The following is a 14,468-nucleotide window of genomic DNA, read 5'->3' as shown; positions in this document are numbered from 1 at the left end:
ACATTATTTCCCCGTGTATGTATGTCGTCGTTGTCGATATTACCCCCTCCTGATAACTTCAACACGAGGGGGGATAACTTCAACACGAGGGGGGGTCGATATACCCCCTCCTCGATAACATTATTTTCCCGTGTATGTATGTTGTCGTTGTCGATATAACCCCCTCCCGATAACTTCAACACGTGGGGGGGTCGATATACCCCCTCCCCGATAACATTATTTTCCCGTGTATGTATGTCGTCGTTGTTGATATATATAACTCCCTCCCAGATAACTTCGACATGATGGACGGTCGATATTTATACCCCCTCTCGACCGTGATAACTTATACCACGGGAGCACCCCCCGGCCCTCTCGCTCGACCAAAACTCTCGAGGACACCCAAACCCTAGAAAAAAACGATGTCGGTCTCCTACCCCCTCCCGCGCGCCCCTACCCTTGAAGCGTTGCCTAGGCCACCCCAAACCCGGAATAAGCTAGGTCTACGTTTGCACTATAATATATATCCACCTGCTGTCATGTTTGTGTAATAATTGCCATGTTGTAATATTTGCAGAAACAATGGAGCACGGACGAGATGAGCAAGCAGAAGAGGTGTTGGGGGACATTATCTTAGCCGGAGGTGATATCTTGTCGTATCTTAACGACAATGATGGTCTAGAAGAATAGGGTGAAGAAGCAGGCTACGGTGATCGAAGAGTGGAGGAGGAAAGACATGATTATGATGGCTCCGGTGACCCAATGCTGGTGCAAGAAGGAGCCCGTGGTGACGGCTCCGGTGACCGAACAGAGTCCGGCCAGGTAAATATACTAGTTAAGCCTGTGCTGACTAGCTAATTGATGCATTCATTGTTTTGGTATGTACACATATTAATTAACACTCGTCTTTCTTCTTTTTTCTAGCCCTCCGGATCGAGCACAACTGCGGTAAAGAGACGAGGCCCGAAGAGAAAGTTGCGCTCGGATGAAAGGTTTGAGATCACAGCAATCGTGCGCGACGGCCAACCGATTGAACCCATCCGGATAAAGGATGCATTTGCTGCTCAGTGCAGGGTTCTAGTTAGGGACAAGATCCCGATCAGCATCCACCAATGGTATAAGCCTAAGAAGGAAGACCCTGAGGTGTCTTATGTCAATGATATGCAGAAAGATGATCTTTGGACTGAGCTGAAGGCAAATTTCACCCTACCGCCAGAGGAGGATCCGGAGAAGCCAGTTATAGAGCAATTAATCAAGTCTCATGCTCTGAAGAAGATGGCAGACCTATTCAGGAGGTGGAAGAATGAGCTGAAAACGTTTGTCGACAAAGAAGAGACACATGAATTCATTGGCCGGTATGAGAAGATCAGAGATCACTGGCCCGCATTTGTGGCCCATAAGACATCGGAAAATAGTAAGAAGATGTCAGTGACAAACAAGAAGAATGCTGTGAAGAAGAAGCTTCACCATCGCACGGGGTCAGGTGGCTACCTCAAAGCCCGACCTAAGTGGGCCAAGGCTGAGAATGATCTGCTTGAAAAAGGGATTGAACCACAGACAATGAACTGGACAGACCGCTGCCGGACTTGGTTCTTCGGGGCTGGCGGAACCTTGGAACCTGTATCAGGGAGGTGCGTTTGGACGAACGAGCTTTTGAGAATACCAGTCAAGAATATTCAGCAATATATCAATGCAGCGCAGGAAGGGACGTTCGTTCCAGACAGAGAGAACGACGAGCTCACAATGGCCCTCGGGAATGCTGAGCACCCTGGACGGACACGAGGCACGCCAGGCTCCGTTCCGTGGAAGGCTGGTTTTCCGGACGCGGGCGGTTACAAAACCCAGGAGAGGAGGAAAAAAGTGGAGCAGATCCAAATTCAGAAGCTGCACGAAAGGGTTCAAGCGCTAGAGGAACGAGACGGCAATCGACATGCCGAAACTGCCCCCAAAGCTACACCGCCATCTCAGCGGAGAAGCAGCGTGGCTTCCACCGAGCTGCTTCAGCTGGAGCATGCGGCTCCTGCTAGCTACCCCGTGGGTGCTATCACGGAGTCTCAACATTGCCACCTTATGGCGGAATGGCAGAACTTCAAAGTCAAGGCGGCTGTTGGCTCTGTTTTACCTCCTGAACCCGGCGCAACCTACCACTGCCGGCCGATTCCAGAAGGATATGCTAGGGTGATGGTGGATGAAATAACGGAGGGATTTGAGGAGCTCCAGCTTGACCACCCTACCGGTGAAGGGGAGACACGGCTGGGTTCTGCTATGAAGACTCCATGCCTATGGCGGAAGGAGCTCATCAAGCTTCCGAACTAGACGGCTCCGGCGAGTCAGGGCACTCCGCCTCCTCCTCCGGCGAGTGATCAGGGCACTCAGCCTCCTTCTCCGGCGCGTGACGGCACTCTGCCTCCTTCTCCGCCAGCGCCGGCGCGCCAGAGCAGCCAGCCTCCTCCTTCTCCTCCTCGTCAGCAAGGGCGGAAGAGACCCGCCGCCGCTGCGGCTGCTCCGGCACGTCGTAGTCCTTCTCCTCCGCCTCATAAGCAAGGAAAGAAGACAGCCGCAGCCGCTCTGTCTGCTCTGTCGGCGTCTAGCAGTACAGCTGCCAGAGGCGGGAGGCAATATAGATTCGGTCCATCTCTGAAGACTCCAGAGAAGTTACCATACGAGAGGACCGAGGAGGAAACCAGGAAGATCGTGCGAGCCGAAGTGACAAACTTCTTTGAAGGGGTGAAAGCAAAGAAACATCCACCTCCGGAGGAGAAGGTAGATCCGGTGAAAGCAAAGCGCACTCTGGCTGCCCTGACAAAACCACCAAAGTCTCCGCCGAGAGGCAACTATGAGCGCATTCTTGCAAAGACATATGCCGAAGCGGAGCGGTCGGGAAGTACTGTCAGTGATAAAAGGTTAAAAGAACGACGAGCTGGGAAAAAAACTTCCCCAGCTCGGCGAACAAGCGAACCAATCGTGCCCCCCGCTCAAGGTGTCAAAAGACATCGTCGCTAATGATCCGAGTATGGTGCCCGGTTATAGCAATCTTGGAGATTACCTGCCCGACGATGTACATTCTGAAATCATGGAGGTGGACGAACACAAATACCATTACGGGAAGCCTCTCGTCAAAGATGAAAGATCTCTATCAACGATGATGCGAAGACTACATGATCTGTACATGAAAACCTGCAGAGAGTCTAATGGGATGAGTACTTTGACGCTGAGAGTTAAACCGGAGCATGACCTCGTTGGAATTGAACTGCTGAATGTTCCATTTGAGGATTTCTTCTAGTTTTACAATCAAAAGGCCCTCGATAAAACAACGATCACTTGCTACTATCTGTAAGTAGTACTACTTTTGTCATTAAGTCTCTCTATATAGGTCAGCTCTTTCATTGCATGTATTTATACTTATCCTCACTATATTATGCAGATTGAAGATCGCCGAATTGAAGAAAAGACAAATCGGTGATATTGGGTTCATTAACACAAATCTCATAGATGCATATACGGTTGAAAAACATCCCAAAGAAGCCGAGGCCAACTTGCTACAATGGATAGTATTAAATCAAAACAAAGATATAATACTCTTTCCTTACAACTTCAAGTGAGTGTTACTGTCTTGTGCATATTCGGTTTCCCTTATTAGTCCAGGTTATGGTAATGTAATTGATGACTTATGCATGCATGCGCAGCTTCCACTATATTCTCCTAGAGATTAAGCTTGAGCAGGGAGTAGTAACCATCTTAGACTCGAGACGAAAAGATCCCCAGGACTATGCGAACATGACTCAAATGCTCGAGAAGTAAGTTAAATCGATCATTATCCACCATATCAGCAACTTTGTTCATTTCCTGATATCAAGTAATTGTTTTCTTTGACTGGCAGGGTTTGGAGAAAATTCACCTCAAAAGCTCCGGGACTGCCGAAGAAGCTGCAATTTAATCACCCGAAAGTAAGTACTATAGTAGCATGTTCCGCGCATCTCCTAGTGATTCAAGCGCTAGTTTCATCAATACCATTTAGCATGCTTGCTTATCAGTTAGATTGACCTCTATTTCTTGTAAAGTGGTTGTGGCAGGAACCCGGGAATAATTACTGTGGATACTACGTTTGCGAGTCCATCCGCTACACGACCTGTGAGCGGGGCTACACTGAAGAACAATATGAAGTGCGTAAGCAATAATATTCACAATTTTATTTTATTACCATCATTTGTGTTGAGTTTCATTTATTCATATATATATGTATTGACCCCCTTCTTCAAATTAGATGTTTCGGAAGCGGGATGAACTCCTAGCAGAAGATCGTATGCGAGGAATTCAAGAGGAATTGGCGGCATTCTTCCTTGACCACATGATCGCTGAAAACGGAGAATACTATGTGGACCCTGTGTTCCTACAATATAATTAGGAGATTGTATTGTAAGAGATAATTATTGTATATATGTAGCCGGTAGTGTCGGATAGATATACGAGAACTTGTTGTTCGACCAATATCTCGGAGAAGGAGAGGTGGTCGATATCACTTCTCACTGTATGCATATGTTCATGACGATCTTCTGTTTCCTTCATTTGATTACTAGCTAGCGTGTCTACTCCTCTCCATACGTATATAGTACGTAGCGTCGACCAAGCACGGAGATAAGAGAGGACACTTCTCTCTATTAATTAGCTAGCTAACACAATATATGAAACACCTAAATTAACCCCCCAAAACCCCTAAACCACCCCCTTTCAAAATAACAAAAACCTCAGCTCCTGCCAGCTGCTGACGCGTGGATGCCTATTGGTCCCGGTTGGTGACACCAACCGGGACAAAAGGCCCTGCCTATTTGTCCCGGTTGGTGCCACCAACCGGGACCAAAGGCCCCCTGCCTGGGCTGGCAGCAGCGGCCACGTGGACGACCTTCTGTCCCGGTTCGTGTAAGAACCGGGACTAAAGGGGGGAGGCATTAGTAACGACCCTTTAGTCCCGGTTCGAGAACCGGGACAAAAGGCCCTTACAAACCGGGGTAAAAGCCCCTTTTCCTACTAGTGTCCTACCCCCTCCCGCCGCGCCCCTACCCGATCGACAAACTCTCTTGAGGCCACCCAAATTTACCAAGTTAAAAGAGCGTTGTCGTCGAGGCCACCCCGAACCCTTGAAGCGTTGTTGAGGCCACCCCAAACCCTTGAAGCGTTGCCGAGGCCACCCCAAACCATAGAGAAACGTCGAGGCCATGCCACTAATATGATTCCTTATTGTGCTTAGCTAGCTAGTTCAACGTTTGCCACTAATATATCCATCTGTCATGTTTGAATAATAATTGCCATGTTGTAAATATTTGCAGAAACTATGGATCCGCACCCCCGAGACGAAGCAAAAGAAGTGTTGTTGGGGGAGATAATCGCACACGGAAGTGATGCTGTCTTGTCGTTTCTCAACGACACATGCACCGATGGTCTGGAAAGACAGGATGAAGAATCAGGCTACGACGATGATCAAACAATGGAGGAGGAAGGACACCGTGATGACGGCTCCGGTGATCGAATGGAGGGGGAAGAACACTGTGATGACGGCTCCGGTGAGCGAATGGAGGGGGAAGGACACCGTGACGACGGCTCCGGTGACCGAACGGAGTCCGGCCAGGTATATATATTAATTAATTAAGCATGTGCTGACTATAGCTAATTGATGCATTAATTGTTTCTGGTATGTACACGTATTAACTCTCTTCTTTTTCTTCTTTTCTAGCCCTCCGGATCGAGCAACACTTCGGTAACGAGACGAGGCCCGAAGAGAAAGTTGCGCGCAGATGAAAGGTACACGATCATCGAAATTGATCGCGCTGGCCAACCGATTGAACCCCTCCGGACCAAGCAAAAATTTAATGCTCAGTGCGGGGTTCTAGTGAGGGACATGATCCCGATCAGCATCGAGCAATGGTTGAAGCCTAAGGACAAAGACTCTCAGGTGTCTTATGTCAGAGATAGGCAGAAAGCTGATTTTTGGACCGCGCTGCAGGAAATTTCACCTTCCCGCCAGAGGAGGATCCGGAGAATCCAGTTAAAAAGCCAATGATCAAGGCTTATGCTCTTAAGAAGATGGTTGAGCTATTCAGGAGGTGGAAGAATGAGCTGAAATCATCGTTTGTCGACCAAGACAAGACTCCAGAATTCATCGGCCGATTTGAGAAGATCAAAGATCAGTGGCCCGGATTTGTCACCAAAAAAAATCTGAGAGAGCAGCGAAGATGTCAGCGACAAACAAGAAAAATGCTGCAAAGAAGAAGCATCACCATCGCACGGGGTCAGGTGGCTACCTGAAAGCCCGGCCGTTGTGGGACAAGGCTGAGAATGACCTCATTGATAAAGGGATCGAACCAGAGACGTGACGCTGGCTAGACCGTTGCAGGACTTGGTTCTTCGGGGTTGGGGGAAAATTGGACCCTGTAATAGGGAAGTGCGTTTGGACCGACGAGCAGCTGAACACACCCATCGAGAAGCTTCAGGAGTATATGAAAAGGCGCAGCAAGGGACGTTCGCTCCCGACAGAGAGAACGACGAGCTCACAGAGGCCCTCGGGAATCCTGAGCACCCCGGACGGACACGAGGCACGCCAGGCTCCCTTTCGTGGAAGGCTGGATTTCCCAACGCAGGCGGTTACAAACGCCGGGAGAGGAAGAAGAAAAAGGAGTTGACCCAACTACAGGCGCTACACGCAAGGGTACAAGCGCTAGAGGAACGAGAGGCAGTTTGCAGCACGCGACCTGCCGAACCTACACCCGAAGCTACCCCGCCATCTCAGCGGAGAAGCAGCATAGCTTCCACGGAGATGCTTCAGGAGCCTGTCTTCACGGCTCCTGCTAGCTACCCCGTAGATGCTATCACGGAATCTCAGCATTGCCACCTTATGACGCAGTGGATGGAATTGAAAGTCAAGGCGGCTGTTGGCTGTGTTGCACCTCCTGAACCTGGCGCAACTTTTCACTGCCGGCCGATTCTAGAAGGATATGCTAGGGTGATGGTGGATGAAATCACAGAAGGATTTGAGGACCTCCAGCTTGACCACCCTACGGGTGAAGGGGAGACTCGGCTGGGTTCTTGTCTGAAGACTCCATGCCTATGGCGGAAGGAGCTCATCAACCTTCTGAACTGGATGCCTCCGCCTCCTCCTCCTCCTCCGGTGAGTCAGGGCACTCCGCCTCCTCCACCGCCTCCTCCTCCGGCGAGTGACAATCAGGGCACTCAGCCTCCTTCTCCGGCGCGTGGCGGCACTCTGCCTCCTTCTCCGCCTGCGCCGGTGCGCCCAAGCAGCCACCAGCCTCCTCCTTCTCCGCCTTGCCAGCAAGGGCGGAAGAGACCCGCCGCCGCCCCGGCTGCTCCGGCGCGTCGTAGTCCTTCTCCTCCGCCTCGTAAGAAAGCACGAAAGAAGACAGCCACAGCCGCTCCGTCTGCTCCGGCGTCTAGCAATACAGCCAGAGGCGGGAGGCAATACAGATACGGTCCACCTCTCAAGCCTCTAGAGAAGTTACCGTACGAGATGACCGTGGAAGAAAACAAGAAGATCGTGCAAAAAGAAGTGAAGGACTTCTTTAAAGGGGCGAAAGCAGAGAGACATCCACCTCCGGAGGAGAAGGTAGATCCGGTGAAAGCAAAGCGCACTATCGATGCCCTGAGGAAACCACCAAAGTCTCCGCCGAAAACCAACTATGAGCGCATTACTGCAAAGGCATATCTCGAAGCAGAGCGGTCGGGAAGTACTGTCAGTGATCAAAGGTTAAAAGAATGACGAGCAGCTGGGAAAAAATTGCCCAACTCGGCGAATAAGCGAACCAATCGTGCCCCCCGCTCAATGTGTCTAGCGACATCATCGCTAATGCTCCGGGGATGGTGCCCGGTTATAGCAATCTTGGAGATTACCTGCCCGACGATGTACATTATGATTTCTTGGAGGTGGACGAACACAGATACGAGTACGGGAAGCCTCTCGTCAAAGATGAAAAATCTCTATCAACGATGATGCGAAGATTCCATAATTGGTACATGAAAACCTGCAGAGAGTCTGGGGGACGGATACTTTGTATCTGAGAGTTAAATAGGAGCACGACCTCGTTGGAACTGATCTGTTGCATGTTCCATTTGAGGAGTTCTTCCAGTTCTTCAATCAAAAGGCCCTCGATAAATTAACGGTCACTTGCTACTGTCTGTAAGTAATACTTCTGTCATTAAGTCTCTATATATAGCTCAGCTCTTTCATTGCATGTATTTATAATTATCCTCACTATATTATGCAGATTGAAGATCGTCGAGTGCAGAAAAGCAGAAATGTATGATATTGGGTTCATTAACACAAATCTCATAGATGAATTTCAGGTTAAAAAGAACGCCGAAGAGGCCAAGGCCAACTTGCTCAAATCATTGTTAATAAATCAAAACAAAGATTTAATACTATTTCCTTACAACTTCAAGTGAGTGTTACTGTCGTGTGCATATTCGGTTTTCCTTATTACTCGAGCGAGGTTATAGTAATGTAATTGATGAGTTATGCATGCGTGCGCAGCTTCCACTATATTCTCCTAGAGATTAAGCTTGAGCGGGGACTAGTAACCGTCTTAGACTCGAGACGAAAAGATCCCGAGACCTTTGCGGACATGACTAAAATTCTCAACAAGTAAGTTCAATCGATCATTATCGCACCATATCGGCAACTTTTTGTTCATTTCCTGATATCTCAAGTAATAATTATTTTCTTTGTCTTGCATGGTTTGGAAACAGTTCACCGCAGAAGCTCCGAGACTGCCGAAGGAGCTGCGATATACATACCCGAAAGTAAGTACTACTAGCTAGCTAGTTGCGCGCATCTCCCGTTGATTCTAGCTACTTTCATCAATGCCATTTATAATGTTTCATTATCAATTTGATTGACCTCTATTTCTCGTAAAGTGCTTGTGGCAGGAACAAGGGAATGATTACTGTGGATACTATGTGTGCGAGTTCATCTACAACGCGACTTTAAAAAATAAGCGGGGCTACTCTAAAAGACAATATGAAGTGCGCAAGCAATAATATTCACAATTTTATTTTATTACACCATCATTTCTGTTGAGTTTCATTCATATATATGTATTAACCCCCTTCTTCAAATTAGACGTGGCAGATGCGGAATGAACTCCTACCACATGATCGCATGAAAGCAATTCAAGAGGAATTGGCGGGATTCTTTCTTGACCATGTCATCAATAAAGCCGGAGAATACCATGTGGAAGTTGAGTTCAAATGCTAGGGGATTGTAAGAGATCTTACATATTGTATATGTATGTAGCCAGTAGCGTCGGATAGATAATACGAAAACTTGTTGTTCGACCAATCTCTCAGAGAAGGAGAGGTCGATCACTTCTCTCGGTATGCATGACGAACTTCTGTACTTAATGGTTTCCTTTATTTTCTTACTAGCTAGCGTGTCGAGGGCCTCTCTATGTATAGTACGTACCGTCGACCAAGCACGGAGATAAGAGAGGACACTTCTCTCTATTAATTAATTAGCTACCTAACAAAATATATGAAACACCTTAATTAACCATACAAAACCCCCAAATCCACCCTCCTTTCAGAAAAAAAATAAAAAATCTAGCCCTGAACAGCTGACGCGTGGATGCCTATTGGTCCCGCCAACCGGGACTAAAGGGCCTCCTACCTGGGCTCGCAGCACCGGCCACGTGGAGGCCCATCTGTCCCGGTTAGTATAAGAACCGGGACTAAAGGCCTAGGCATTGGTAACGACCCTTTAGTCCCACTAGTAGAAAACAGGGCTTAGGTCACAGGGCAGTTTTCACATTAGCCCCGGTTCAGTCACGAACCGGGACTAATGTGAGCATTGGTCCCGGTTCGTGCGGCCAGGGGCCTGCCGGGCCTCGTGGGGGCATTGGTCCCGGTTCGTCCGGACCCTTTGGTCCCGGTTGGTGGGACAAACCGGGACCAATGGGCCACGCTCCTGGCCCACCACCCTTTAGTCCCGGTTCATACCACAAACCGGGACTAAAGGGCTGGTCCTAGTTGCGGCCAGTGTTTGGTCCCACCTCGCCAACCGAAGGGCGCTCACACCAGTTTATAACCCCGTCCCTCTATGACTTGTTGAGCTTCTCTTAAAGTGAAATAGATGCCCTTATACAGGGAATTTCACCTAAATTCACAATAAATTAAAATTTACTGTGAATTTAGGTTTAATTTTCTCTATAAGCGCATCTATGTTCATTTTTTAATATTTATAAAATAAATAAACCTTAATAAAATAAATAAAACTAAATAAACCTTAATAAAATAAACTATAGTAACTACAATAAATAAACCTTAATAAATTAAGTAAAAATAGCAGCAATAAAATTAATAAAAATAGCAGCAGTAAAATAAATAAAAATAAAATAATTAAAGTAAAATACATAAGTAATTAGAAATAAAAAAATAAGTTTTTGTTGTAAATAGAAACAAAACAAAACAAATAAAGCAAAAGAGAAAAAAAACGTCCCTCTCTGCCTTGTTGAGCTCCTCTCAAAATGAAAATAGATGCCCTTATACAGGGAATTTGGCCTAAATTCACAGTGAGTTTCTCTGAAATTCATAGAAATTTATTATGAATTTAGGTTGAATTTTCTCTATAAGCGCATCTATGCTCATTTTTTTATGTTGGGGTTGGCGATCTTTACAGACTTTTTGTGTGTTGAATATGCACCATTCAAAATCAGTCTCTGCTTTGAATGGTGCATTTTGTACACGAAGTGCATCCAGTTTTTGCCGTAACCCTCTCAACTTTCTTGCACATGCTATGTGGATGAAATGATGATACCATGCCAACTTTCAACCTTTTCAGAGTTCATTTGAAATGCTTTTCAATTTTAGGGTCTTATAGCTCAAAATAATCAGTAAATGCATGAAAAATAACAAATGAAGTCAGAAAGGATTGAAAAATGATGATGTGGCTTTGAATGGTGCATTTTGAACACACAAAAAGTCAGGAGTTCAAATAAGTTTTAAAAAATGAAATCCCTTTGTAACAGACGAGTTTCCGTATGAAATCCTGATACTTCGAAAGAGATTGTCCGTTTTGTACACGAAGTGCATCCAGTTTTTGCCGTAACCCTCTCAACTTTCTTGCACATGCTATGTGGATGAAATGATGATACCATGCCAACTTTCAACCTTTTCAGAGTTCATTTGAAATGTTTTTCAATTTTAGGGTCTTATAGCTCAAAATAATTAGTAAATGCATGAAAAATAACAAATGAAGCCAGAAAGGATTGAAAAATGATGATGTGGCTTTGAATGGTGCATTTTCAACACACAAAAAGTCAGGAGTTCAAATAAGTTTTAAAAAATGAAATCCCTTTGAAACAGCGAGTTTCCATATGAAATCCTGATACTTTGAAAGAGATTGTCCGTTTTGTACACGAAGTGCATCCAGTTTTTGCCGTAACCCTCTCAACTTCCTTGCACATGCTATGTGGATGAAATGATGATACCATGCCAACTTTCAACCTTTTAAGAGTTCATTTGAAATGCTCTTCAATTTTAGGGTCTTATAGCTCAAAATAATTAGTAAATGCATGAAAAATAACAAATGAAGTCAGAACGGATTGAAAAATGATGATGTGGCTTTGAATGGTGCATTTTGAACACACAAAAAGTTAGGAGTTCAAATAAGTTCTAAAAAGTTAAATCCCTGTGTAACAGACGACTTTCTGTATGAAATCCAGATAATTTGAAAGAGATTGTCCGTTTTGTACACGAAGTGCATCCAGTTTTTGCCGTAACCCTCTCAACTTTCTTGCACATGCTATGTGGATGGAATGATGATACCATGCCAACTTTCAACCTTTTCAGAGTTCATTTGAAATGCTTTTCAATTTTAGGGTCTTATAGCTCAAAATAATTAGTAAATGCATGAAAAATAACAAATGAAGTCAGAAAGGATTGAAAAATGATGATGTGGCTTTGAATGGTGCATTTTGAACACACAAAAAGTCAGGAGTTCAAATAAGTTTAAAAAAATGAAATCCCTTTGTAAGAGACGAGTTTCCGTATGAAATCCTGATACTTTGAAAGAGGTTGTCCGTTTTGTACACGAAGTGCATCCAGTTTTTGCCGTAACCCTCTCAACTTTCTTGCACATGCTATGTGGATGAAATGATGATATCATGCCAACTTTCAACCTTTTCAGAGTTCATTTGAAATGCTTTTCAATTTTAGGGTCTTATAGCTCAAAATAATTAGTAAATGCATGAAAAATAACAAATGAAGTCAGAAAGGATTGAAAATGATGATGTGGCTTTGAATGGTGCATTTTGAACACACACAAAGTCAGGAGTTCAAATAAGTTTTAAAAAATGAAATCCCTTTGTAACAGACGAGTTTCCGGATGAAATCCTGATACTTTGAAAGAGATTGTCCGTTTTGTACACGAAGTGCATCCAGTTTTTGCCGTAACCCTCTCAACTTTCTTGCACATGCTATGTGGATGAAATGATGATATCATGCCAACTTTCAACCTTTTCAAAGTTCATTTGAAATGCTTTTCAATTTTAGGGTCTTATAGCTCAAAATAATTAGTAAATGCATGAAAAATAACAAATGAAGTCAGAAAGGATTGAAAAATGATGATGTGGCTTTGAATGGTGCATTTTGAACACACAAAAAGTCAGGAGTTCAAATAAGTTTTAAAAATTGAAATCCCTTTGTAACAGACGAGTTTCCGGATGAAATCCTGATACTTTGAAAGAGATTGTCCGTTTTGTACACGAAGTGCATCCAGTTTTTTCCGTAACCCTCTCAACTTTCTTGCACATGCTATGTGGATGAAATGATGATATCATGCCAACTTTCAACCTTTTCAGAGTTCATTTGAAATGCTTTTCAATTTAAGGGTCTTATAGCTCAAAATAATTAGTAAATGCATGAAAAATAACAAATGAAGTCAGAAAGGATTGAAAAATGATGATGTGGCTTTGAATGGTGCATTTTGAACACACAAAAATTCAGGAGTTCAAATAAGTTTAAAAAAATGAAATCCCTTTGTAACAGACGAGTTTCCGGATGAAATCCTGATACTTTGAAAGGGATTGTCCGTTTTGTACACGAAGTGCATCCAGTTTTTGCCGTAACCCTCTCAACTTTCTTGCACATGCTATGTGGATGAAATGATGATATCATGCCAACTTTCAACCTTTTCAGAGTTCATTTGAAATGCTTTTCAATTTTAGGGTCTTATAGCTCAAAATATTTAGTAAATGCATGAAAAATAACAAATGAAGTCAGAAAGGATTGAAAAATGATGATGTGGCTTTGAATGGTGCATTTTGAACACACAAAAAGTCAGGAGTTCAAATAAGGTTTAAAAAATGAAATCCCTTTGTAACAGACGAGTTTCCGTATGAAATCCTGATACTTTGAAAGAGATTGTCCGTTTTGTACACGAAGTGCATCCAGTTTTTGCCGTAACCCTCTCAACTTTCTTGCACATGCTATGTGGATGAAATGATGATATCATGCCAACTTTCAACCTTTTCAGAGTTCATTTGAAATGCTTTTCAATTTTAGGGTCTTATAGCTCAAAATAATTAGTAAATGCATGAAAAATAACAAATGAAGTCAGAAAGGATTGAAAAATGATGATTTGGCTTTGAATGGTGCATTTTGAACACACAAAAAGTCAGGAGTTCAAATAAGTTTTAAAAATGAAATCCCTTTGTAACAGACGAGTTTCCGTATAAAATTTAAACTATTCAAATTTGGAAACTAATGGAGTAACAGAAAGTTTATAATTATTCTGAGCTAAAAGCAAAAAGAATAAAAAAATAAAGAAAAAATCAAAAGAAAATAAATAATTCAAAAAACAAAAAAATACTGGAAAAAATAAAAAAATGCCGCCTAATGGGCCACACGGCCTGCATACGACTAGAAACCCATCTGCACATGGGCCAGGATGCAGGCCCGCAGGCCCAATAGGCCCAACATGGTAGTGACAAAGGTAGGCATGTAATGCCTGCATATTAGAGAGGAGCTCAGCACCTGAGCTGCAACGCAGCTTATAAACAGGTGCTGAGCTCTCTCAGCTAGCGAGGTGGGACTAAACTTCCCACCGCATCGCGCCAGCACATTAGTCCCGGTTGGTGCCTCCAACCGGAACCAATGCTCCCCTTTGGTCCCGGTTGGTGCCACCAACCGGGACCAAAGCCCTCTGCTTCCCGCCCTTTGGGCTGGTGAAAAGAGGCTTTTGGTCCCAGTTGGTGCCACCAACCGGGACTAAAGGGTGGTCATTGGTTCCGGTTTGTGCGTTGAACCGGGACCAAATCCTTTGCTATATAAGCCAGCACTTAGGAATTTTTCAGATTTCCATCGCCAGTTTCCCCCCGCCCGACGACGCCGCGAGCTCGATGTACGCCGCCAGGCTGCCCCGCCGCCGTCGCCGTCACCCGTGCCCCCGAGCCCACGCCATCGCCCGTCGCCGTCGTCCTCCGCCCCCC

The sequence above is a fragment of the Triticum aestivum genome, chromosome 7D, assembly GCF_018294505.1.
Source record: "Triticum aestivum cultivar Chinese Spring chromosome 7D, IWGSC CS RefSeq v2.1, whole genome shotgun sequence".
NCBI classification, from domain to species: domain Eukaryota; kingdom Viridiplantae; phylum Streptophyta; class Magnoliopsida; order Poales; family Poaceae; genus Triticum; species Triticum aestivum.
Note: the sequence above shows the minus strand (reverse complement) of the source record.